This window comes from Staurois parvus, unplaced genomic scaffold (assembly GCF_062004578.1).
Source record: "Staurois parvus isolate SC_StPar_1 unplaced genomic scaffold, SC_StPar_1.0 ptg000180l, whole genome shotgun sequence".
NCBI lineage: Eukaryota > Metazoa > Chordata > Amphibia > Anura > Ranidae > Staurois > Staurois parvus.
The window spans coordinates 348,453-359,170 of NW_028317976.1; the positions used below are offsets into that span (position 1 = coordinate 348,453).

Here is a 10,718-nt window from a genome sequence, read left to right on the forward strand (position 1 = left end):
TCCTTCTTACATCAGTCTCCCCATTAGAGTCCCCACATACACCAGTGTCCCCAATAGAGTCCCTCTTACATCTGTGTCCCCACTTACACCAGTGTCCCCATCAGAGTCCCCACTTACACCAGTGTCCCCATTAGAGTCGCTCTTACATCAATCTCCCCATTAGAGTCCCCACTTACACCAGTGTCCCCATTAGAGTCCCCTTACATCAGTGTCCCCATCAGAGTCCTTCTTATACCAGTGTCCCAATTAGAGTCCCTCTTACATAAGTTTCCCCATCAAGGTTCCCCTTAAACCAGTGTACCCATCAGAGCCCCCCTTACATCAGTGTCCCCCCCGACATTGATATCCCCAGCCCCCCTAGGATCCCACATGGAAGAAAAATATATTTGAAATATATTTTAAAAATATGTGTTTTATGTGAAATGCGTTTTTTATATATTACATAATATATGAAATATATTTTTAAAAATATATTTTTTTAATTATATTCTTCAGATTTTTTTAACATATAAAAAAAGTCATTTTAACATATGTTTTTAGATATATTTGTAAACTTCAGGCCAAATAAATCTTGCAGTGTGCTGGAGTTAGGAAAGCCCTGTTCTGGTGCTAAAATCTTCACCAGGGGCGGACTGACAACTCATGGGGCCCCCGGGCAATAGGGGATCATAGGTCCCCTGTGTCCTTGCCCAAACTCAAAAAAGCCTATGAAAAAGGTACCAGGGACATCTCATGGGGCCCCCTACTGACCCTGGGCCCTCGGGCAGTGCCCGAGTTTCCAAAAGATCAGTCCGCCCCTGACCTTCACATAAGCGTTAGGACCCTTGCTGTTTTCCTTTTGCAAAAAGTGCTTTTCTTAGGTCATGGTCTGTCTACCTAATTGGGTTGTGAATTCTTTGGCTGCTAATACATTTTATCACCTGATTGGCCTTCTTCCTGACCATTGTAGTTAGGCAATCTCCGGAGGTGAGGATGCTTGGGAATTCTGAGCTGAGATCTGGGATTCGTTCTGCATATCTATCCGCGCCACCCACATGCTCCCACTTCAATTCTTCCTACTCCTGGGTATTGGGATTATCTGAAACAAAGATTAAAAGAAAGAACAACACAGTATTTTCTTAATTTATTAATGGGAGAAAAATAAACTCTCACACTGTGCCAAATGAGCCATACCGTACAGCTGAGTTTTGTTAGTGTTCTTGGCAAAAGGTTCGGCACATATGTGATAATTAAAATACCGCACAATAACACAGTCATGTAGATGGAGCTGAACTCAGATATGTGGCTGACATGCTGATTATTGTATTAATATAAAGGTCTAAAAAAGCAATTTAAAAACATTTGCTTAAAGCTCAGCTCTGGGAATTAGACAAAATCTACCCTTTGGCTAAGTTTATTTTTGCGGCTAAATTGCTGTGCTTCTGAAAAGCAATCTGCCTTTGGATCTCTTTGCAGAGGCGTTTGACAGGCGGTGAGGAGGCTGTGATGCCTCCTCACTGCCTTTTTTAACTGCACTACCGCATTTTTCAGGAGGTTGCGGTGCATCCCTATTCACTTAAATGACCCGATGAGCACAACAGAGGGGATATATTTTGCTGCAGGTGCAAGGCAATGTATCGCAGCTGCAGCATGTGAACACCTGTATCCCTTGCTGTTACAGCTTTAAGCCGTTAAAGTACAGTCAAATGAAAAAAACAGAAAAATCAGCACAAGGGACATAACTTTGAGTGAGTAGGAAGTAGGGGCGGACTGACAACTCATGGGGCCCCGGGCAATAGGGGATCATGGGGCCCCTGTGTCCTTGCCCAAACTCAAAAAAGCCTATGAAAAAGGTACCAGGGGCATCTCATGGGGCCTCCTACTGACCCCAGGCCCTCGAGCAGTGCCCGAGTTTCCAAATGGTCAGTCCGCCCCTGGTAGAAAGTGTCCCTTGTGATGATGTCTCTTCTGTTAAGTGAGTTAGGTTAGTTTCTGATAGTGTAGCACCCTCCTCGGAAGCTAGGGGGAGATAAACCTTAAACTAAGACAGAGGCTGAGTAGCAGCCTGTGTAATAGTCAGAGGGAGGTCAAAATCAGGGCAGGGCTGAGAGGCTCTGCAGACCTCAACCCTGCTCTGGAACTTTGGAGAAAATTCTAGAAGCAGTGGGTAGAGAAGAGGAGTGACTGATCTGCACTTTTGAGGGATCTTGGCCAATCCCCAACAGGAGACTTGGCATGGTGCCAGGACAGCTCTTAAAAGTAACAGAGCCTGCTCAGCAGCAGGGGAGAAGTTGGGAGGAAGATGGAGAGGAAGTGAGGCTGGAGAGCAGGAGCCTGGGAGGGGGCCCAGATGGAGGGGGGCTCACCAACAGGCAGAAGATCTTGGAGGGAGGAAAGCTCAGGACTTCACCAACCAGAGCAAAGACCGCCTGTGCAGCAGGGAAGGAGAGGGTCAGATAGAAGGCTGAAGAGAAGCTACCGACCCAGCAGCAGCACAGGAGAAGGACTGAGTGAGTAAACCTGCACCCCCTGGGCCAGTAAATGGAAGGAGCACACTGGTGGGAAACTGGATTGGCCACTACCTGGAACTGTTTCACACGGCAGTGGCAGGCACTGGATCCTCTGCCCAGGGATTCATCCAGTACAGCTGGATGAGGCGAGGATTCATCTGGGGTCTGGGGTGGTACAACATAAGATGCTGGCTAGCTCTCCAAAAGAGACTCTTTGCTGTAAGGGCTTGTACATTGTTGCTAAGGAGTTTGTCCTCTGTTGTCATTACCCTTGGCCATCCCATACACCCCTTACCCAATCCAAGTTCAATCCCCCAATAAAACCTAATTTTTAGAACTGTAGGAGCTGTCATTTGCACTCATTAAGAGTTCCTGACAATGACCACCACCCTTTATGCCCCCCTCCTCCATTCATAGAAGCCACACAGTAGCTTCTATTAATGAAACAGGATCTATGAATGTAGGTGGCAGACGTTCAAATTATCCACCCATCCTCCATTCATAGATACTGTTTCATCCATAGAAGTTGTTGTATGGCTTCTATGAATGGAAAGGGCAGGCATAGTTGGGCACTCTTGATGACAACATGTAACAGCTCTCACAATTCTCCTAATATCTGCAGCAGCAATAGATCAGAGTGGCACGGGTGGGCATGGAAGATGAAGAAACATGGACATGTTTGTAGTCCAAATCAGGAGAGCAGCTTAGGGTGCCATAGCCTCCTCCATACACACAATGGAGGATGGTGGCATGGTGACCAGTATTGTCCCTCTTACATCAAACTTGACCCAATTGTGATCTTAATTATGTCTCATGTATATATTAATGTAACAGTGTAATTCATCATCTGCTTGCATCCATGTCTTTATGTATAGTGAAATTGGTAAAACACAATTTTATGATCTAGGGGGACTTTTAAGGTACAACTTGGGCCAATAATAAACGTAAATAGCAAAAGGTTTTTCACAAATATTTAAAATTAGACACAAATTCATACTACATAAAAACAATAAAATTAAATTTTGTCCCTCTTAACTTGTTTCAAAGTTACATATATTATGCCTTCTGGTGAAACTACTTTTCCCATGTACCAAAATCAAATACTCTGATCAATGAGCTCAACACGTTTCTTGGATTGCATCCACTCCATCAAGAGCTACAAATGGGACAGTATAACATATCTTAATACAAAAACATATCATTAAGTTATAAAACTTTTTCCATATGCGATTCATTACATTATAATACATTGACATGCAATTGCAAATGCATTCCAGTACCCCCATGATTGCCTGAGAATCCTCCAGGGGGAGAGTAGATGGATAGGCTCCTCCTGGAAAGCCCAAAACGGGAGGAAATAAAACCGGGATGTAGCAGAAATCCTGGGGATGGCAAGTGCTCCGGGAGACAACACGCAGGCTGGTCTTATTAGCCTAATACTTAATCAGTTACCATTTTTATAGAAAAAAGGGGGTTATCTACAATGCAAACAAATTAGAGAATATAAATAGCAGACCATTTGATCCTCCAACTTCCTAGGTCTTTATGTACAGGATATTTAGTATGCAATTATTATGGAGGTTATTCACTAAAACGTCATGGTGCAAAATCTAGTGCAGCTTTGCACAGAAACCAATCACTGTCCAAGTTTTATTGTCAAAGCTTAATTATTGAACAAGCTGGAGATAGAAGCTGAATGTCTGTCATTCACAATTGCACCAGATTCTGAGTGCACTAGTTTTAGTAAATCCCACCTCGTGTTTTTCTTTCGCTGGAAAGCCATTGAAGTACTTAAAGTAGAACTTTATTCATATCATTTGCATACAGTATTTTGAACACTTAGTGAAAAGGCCCAGATGGAAGCTCAGATTTCTTGGCTCCAGGGTGTACACAGTTACAGGGCAGTGACACCAGCTCTAGTCTAAGCAATCAGAGAAAATCAGCTTCCATTTGATCTGCCTGGCATAGCTATTTCACTTTGTGACAGATACCCTTTAAACCAGGAACCTTTCAACTCTGCTTAGAAGTAAAGCAACCCATTGTGAATTCCTAAATTATCTTACATGACATCCTAACTCTTCTTCCTCCTTAGGGCCAAGGCAGCAAGCCAGTGGAACCCAGGGAGAAGCCTTCAATGGAAGGAAGTCATCTTGTTCAGGAAAAGTATAGATACACACCCATCCCTGAAGCTCTGACAAAGGGGACATTAAATCTAAAAATATTTGTTCTTACCTATCCTTTTGTTCTTATTGGTGGTTAGATTTTGGAATTAGATATCAAAGTTTCTGCATTATTCCAGGATGTTTATGCTAAAACTGAATACATATTAAAACATGTAAAGAAGATAGCTGGCATTCTGATGATTATCTTGGTAAAACAGATTTTGATGAAAAACTTGAAACAGATGAGTGTTTTTAGGATACTGTTCATAGACCAAACTTGAAGCTTCATTACAGCTAAGAAAATTGCCAATGTCAGCTCAACAAGAAATCAAATTTGGGCTTGAAGATACCAGATTTTATAAAACACCACAGATCAGTTGCTGATTAGATTGCTATAGGATAGTGAGGGTTGCAATTTTCTCTCTGCCTGTAGGAAGACCTGTGGAGATTGCTCTGCAGTTGGTCCATGTGTTGGGAGGTTGTTTTGTGTCCCCAATGTACAGATCGCACAATATCACTGAGTATCTAGTTACAGTCCTATTGCCCTTAATTGTCAACACAGTACACCACATTCAAAACTCAAAAAATTCAATGGATTGAAGTTAGGGACAGAAGAGACAATGGTGTTCCATGATATCACATTCCTGAGTTCAGAGACTATTGAACCTATAAGAAAATAAGATCACATGACAGAACAGAAGTCAACATATTCCTTGCTGGACCTACCTGGATACCCAAACTATCTAATTTTCTGGTTATTCAGTTTGGGGGATCACCCAATTGACAGACAGCCATAAACCAGGAACAGTCAAACACAACGTGCAGAGTAACTTGTTCCAAAAATTCGGGGACTAAGGAATCCAGAAAGGTTGAGGAGCCTGGTAGCATCTTGGGGGAAGCCATGGCAGTGCGTTCCAGCTGCACAGCAACAACAGGTAACAGCAGTTCTTGAAGGCTAGCAGCTGGATTGCCTTCTTCCCCAGTGAATGTATCCCCTGAAAGAGGGTCTTCGGTCAACTGCTCTACCCCAGGGCTTCCAAGGGAGGCCAACCCTTGGGAGTTGTGTCTGGCAGGAGGATCTTGGCTGGTGGTTCCTCCAAGGTGGCTCTGGCATCTACAATGGTTACAGGCAGTCCGTCGGGGCTGAGGTCACTGGGTTCCTCGACCACCTGCATCTGCTGGAACAGGGTGGATCTGAGTGTTCTTCTGGGACACTGCTATCTCCACCACTGAGGGTGCCTTGTGCAGGAGCCAATCAGGTAACAGACATGTTTAGTCATGTTCACTATCGCTGGGCATGCTAGGACAAATTCTAACTAGCTAACTAATGCCATGGTCCCTTTGGAGGTGGTATTCTGGTGTATGCAGTAGGTGTGCCAATAACAGCTCCCCCCTGCAAGAGGCTTTCCCACCTCTCACAGATACACACTTGCAACTGGCTGCTAGTGAAACCTTTGTTACCTTTGGCAGCCTCTGTTTGTCTTTACTCAACACTCTGTTAACTCTTACGGAGCTGTCTTCATACCCTAATATGCTTTACTGACCCACGCTGTAAACTATGTGTAGAATGTGCTGATTACTTGCGTTACACCTCTTTAGTAACAGTTTCACAAAGAATTTCACGTTTGCTCTTTGTTCTAACTTGCTGTCCATGATGAAATAGCAGACGTATTAACACACATGGTCAAAATAGCACCAGTTTCACAGCTCCCGATGTACACAAGACAATGTCTTTTGGTACACTGACTTATGAAGGTCGGTGCTCCCTGTGCAGCCTTGTGCTGCCATCTGTTGGCATGTTACAAAACTAGTCTTAAAGCTTTTTTAATTCCACCTCGTAATTCAGCATGACACTCAAACAAAGGCAACAGTTTTTCCCTAACATCTCTTCTCTAATCTCTAACTCAGGTTTGTGGCTGCCCCAGCATACCTGCACAGGATGAGTGTCCATCTTAGTAGTATCCAGCAACTAGTGTCTTCAGGGTGGACTGCAGGTCCCAGCAACCTACACGGTGGCCGTCTTCCAACACCAGCAATCTTTATCAGGAACTCTGGACTCAGCATGTCTTAGCAGACTGGCAGGATGGACTCTGGCAATGGCATCAGCAGTAATACAGCAATTGAGTTGGCAAGACTCTCTGAGGTGCAACCGCTCCCCATTCTCTCTAAGCAGCTGGAGATTATATGCTGTGGCTTGTCTGTGTCCTCTTTCCATGCAGACTGTATGCCTGGGCAGAGCTCTCCCCCCTTTTGTTATCAGCACAGGGAGAGAGGGAGAGGTCAGCAAAAAGTGTGGGACATTAGGTTAACTATTTCCCTCCTAGTTGGGGCAGCAGCTATTTCCCTAACCAGCATTTCAAACTGCCTACATGCAAACAGAGGTGTATTTACCAAAAGGCAAACAAGGCATTTGCCTAGGGTGGCATTTTTTCAGGGGGGGCAGCAGCATTTTTCAGGGGGGCAGCACCATCCCCTGAAAGAAGTAAAGGAAGAAGGGACACAAGCAGCACAGAGACCAGGTGGAAGAGAGGCTGCGGTCTGCTTGATGGTGTATGCAGAGCCTGACTCTTGTTACCGGGGACGTCCGGAGCTGTGAAGGTGAGTGTCTTATTTTTTGCCGGGGTGGGGGTTGCCAGTGTATGGGGGGTGGTGGTAGTGGAAGGCTCTCTCAGGTGGGGGTGTTGTTAGTCAACGTCAGGCTCTCTTCATAGGGGAGGGGGGTGTTGTTTGGTGTCAGGGTCTCTCCATGGGGAGGGCAGCCAATTTTTGTGTTGCCTAGGGCAGCACGAAACCTAAATACACCACTGCATGCAAATATACCAAAAATAGTAATCTCACAGGTAAAGGTCTTCTAAATGTACATGACTACAAATATATACATACCAGTTTGTTTTGTAGCTGTTGTTTCACATCAGCCTGAATCCTTACACCTTGCTTGCAGTAAAAACCACCAACATTTCAAAGACACAGAGGTCCCCTTTCTCAAAGTGATAATCATCTGCAGGGGTGGACTGACAACTCATGGGGCCCCCGGGCAATAGGGGATCATGGGGCCCCTGTGTCCTTGCCAAAACTCAAAACACACCCAAAAAAGCCTATAAAAAAGTACCAGGAGCATTTCATGGGGCCCCCTATTGACCCCGGGCCCTCGGGCAGTGCCCGAGTGCTCGAATGGTCAGTCCGCCCCTGATCATCTGTCACCCAGGGGCGGTCTGACCATTTGGAAACTCGGGCACTGCCCGAGGGCCCGGGGTCAGTAGGGGGCCCCATGAGATGCCCCTGGTACCTTTTTCATAGGCTTTTTTGAGTTTGGGCAAGGACACAGGGGCTCTGATGAAGAAGGGACACTCTTCGAAATGCGTCAGCTATACTGAATACCCATCCCCTTGATGGGATTCGCGCTATCTTCAAGTCCCTTTGAGGACTTACATGCCTGATTTCATTCGCTGTTTGTGAGTATATTTTTTACAATTAATAAATTTTGGTTACTGAGGTAATGCGCAAGGTTGGTGCGCTTCTCGTTTTCATTTCATTCTGCAGTATTGGTCGGGCTTACGCAGCCTTGTTTTGGAGCCGCACAGCCCTTTATGCATTGGTGGACGATTTCTCCAGGTCTGGTTCCATCCATTCGCCACCTGTCTGGGTCCTAGAGCGCAGGAGAATTCGTCTTTGAAGGACACAGGGGCCCCATGATCCCCTATTGCCCGGGGGCCCCATGAGATGCCCCTGGTACCTTTTTCATAGGCTTTTTTGAGTTTGGGCAAGGACACAGGGGCCTCATGATCCCCTATTGCCCGGGGGCCCCATGAGTTATCAGTCCGCCCCTGCTATCACCTTAAGAAAGGGAACCTCTGTGACTCCAAAAAACTGCGTATTTCTGCATATACCATGTTTTGCAACTAAGATCTCTGTGAAAATCTGAGTTCTACTATTTTTGTTTTGCTGGTCAATTATTTGTCTATGGGGTCTCTGTTGGTCAAACATCTTCTGCAATGGTGAAGGTGCAGGATGGATGTTCTGCCAGGACTGGTAGTATGCCTATCCTATTTATAGCCTATCCTATTTATAGCCTAGCCTAGTTTATTTTCGACACTCATCATAAATTGGAAGCCTTTACCAACTTTACAAGATACCCTATAGAAGGTTGTGACGTATATTTTTGTTTTCACGTAAATGGAAGACCTTTAACTGTGCTACAAAAACAGTCCTGCCAATATGTCCTGCTAAATACAGTCATTATTTTTCTCTTTGAGATATTAATGCTGTTTCTGTAATCTGTGTTTCTGAATTATTGTAATTCACAGCACAGCAGTTTTGAAAAAAAAAATTGTAAATATATAATGCCAAAATTTGAAAAGAGCTTTTTCCGTAAGTAATATATTATTAAACATCGGTCCAAAGTCCAAGCACATTAACTGATTAAAACATATGTCGCCAATCGCCTTCCTGCAGAGGCTGCAAGTGCATGAAAGGGAAAGTACAAATCTCTTTCAGATTAAGATATGCTTTGACAACATATTCCATATTGCAAGTGGCATTTCATTTGCTAGATGGGTACACAGAAGACTTTGGATACATTACCATAATTAAGACCTCTCATAAAAAATGATTTGACATTTATTAGGTTTTAACATCTCAGATAGGGTTGAGGGAATCTGCTCAGGATCAATTCATGGGTGGGGGTGGGAGGTGTCATCCAATTCTGTTAGACTTCATCAAAACCTGAACATTGAACCCCACTGAACTCAATCGAGCAAAGCAAGCTATTGTAAGGAAAAGGGCATAGGGAGCTGGGCACTGCCATGGGGGACATTTAAAAAAGAATTCTGGGCTTGTGTAAAGTAATCTTAAATATGCTCCGTCCCCCCTCCTAACACCTATGCTTGCTAACCCGAGTGAGAATATTGTATATACTTGCCTATTTTCAGCCCACCCGGGTCCAACCGCGTGATCCCCCTGTGTCAGCCAGCAGCAGGTGCAGGGGAGAGGAGAGACAATGGCTAGTATAGACTGGAACACTGATATCACCCATAGGCTTCAACTGCCCATCCATTTTTGGTGCTCCCTCCTCTCCCTTGCAGCCGCCACTGGCTGACACAGGGGAACTGGATCAGGTAACCAAAAAAGCAAAAAAAGAGGGCGCCCTGGCCTAGTGCATTATTCTTCAAATATGATTTTATTTTTATAAAAATGGTAAGTATTATACTCACAAAAGACGAGTAAGACAAAGATCATAAAACAACAGCACCACCCAGTCCGCAATACATAAATGGACATCCAACAGGCTAACGCGTTTCGAGGACTTGCCTCTTCCTCAGAGCTGGATCACGTGACCAGGCTGAAAATAGGTAAGTATATACTTCATTCTTAAACAGATTTATCAGCATAGGTGCTAGGAGCAGGGGCGGACTGACCATTTGGGAAATTGGGCACTGCCCGAGGGCACGGGGTCAGTAGGGGGCCCCATGAGATGCCCCTGGTACCTTTCATAGGCTTTTTGGGTGTGGTTTGAGTGTGGGCAAGGACACAGGGGCCCCATGATCCCCTATTGCCCGGGGGCCCCATGAGTTGTCAGTCCGCTCCTGGTTAGGAGGGTGCATATTTAGGACTAATTAGGTTTATCTGGACCTTAACAAAGCAAAAAAATACTGTGCAGCAGGGAGAGGGTTCTTTAAAGTGATTCTAAAAACTTACATTAAAAAAAAATAACAAACATATCTATATTTACCTGCTGTGTGTAATGATTTTGCACAGAGAAGCCCGGATCCTCCTCTTCTTGGGTCCCCCGCCGGTGCTGCTGGCCCCTCCCTCTTGTTGGGTCCTGTCACAGCAAGCAGCTTGCTATGCGGGCACCAGCTGCTCCGTGTATCCATTCAAACACAGAGCTGCAGCTCAGTCCCGCCCCCTCTCTCTTCTCATTGGCTCACCAGCTGTGATTAACAGCAGTGGGAGCCAATGGCTCCCGCTTCTGTCTCAGCCATTGAGGAAAGGGAGTCAGGGGTAGCTGAGACTCCAGTGCACATCGTTATTAAGAGGGGGCATAGGTGAGTATTAAGGGGGCTGGGGG

At 45.1% G+C, this 10,718-nt stretch overlaps 1 long non-coding RNA gene across 1 annotated transcript; it reads left to right on the forward strand.

Annotated features, from left to right (window-relative positions):
* Window positions 1–2,141: 2,141 nt before the first annotated feature.
* LOC149462243 (uncharacterized) lies at window positions 2,142–4,836 on the forward strand. The gene is made up of 2 exons (XR_016312690.1): window positions 2,142–2,489; window positions 4,582–4,836. It is a non-coding gene; the product is annotated as an uncharacterized LOC149462243 (long non-coding RNA).
* The last annotated feature ends 5,882 nt before the right edge of the window (window positions 4,837–10,718 follow it).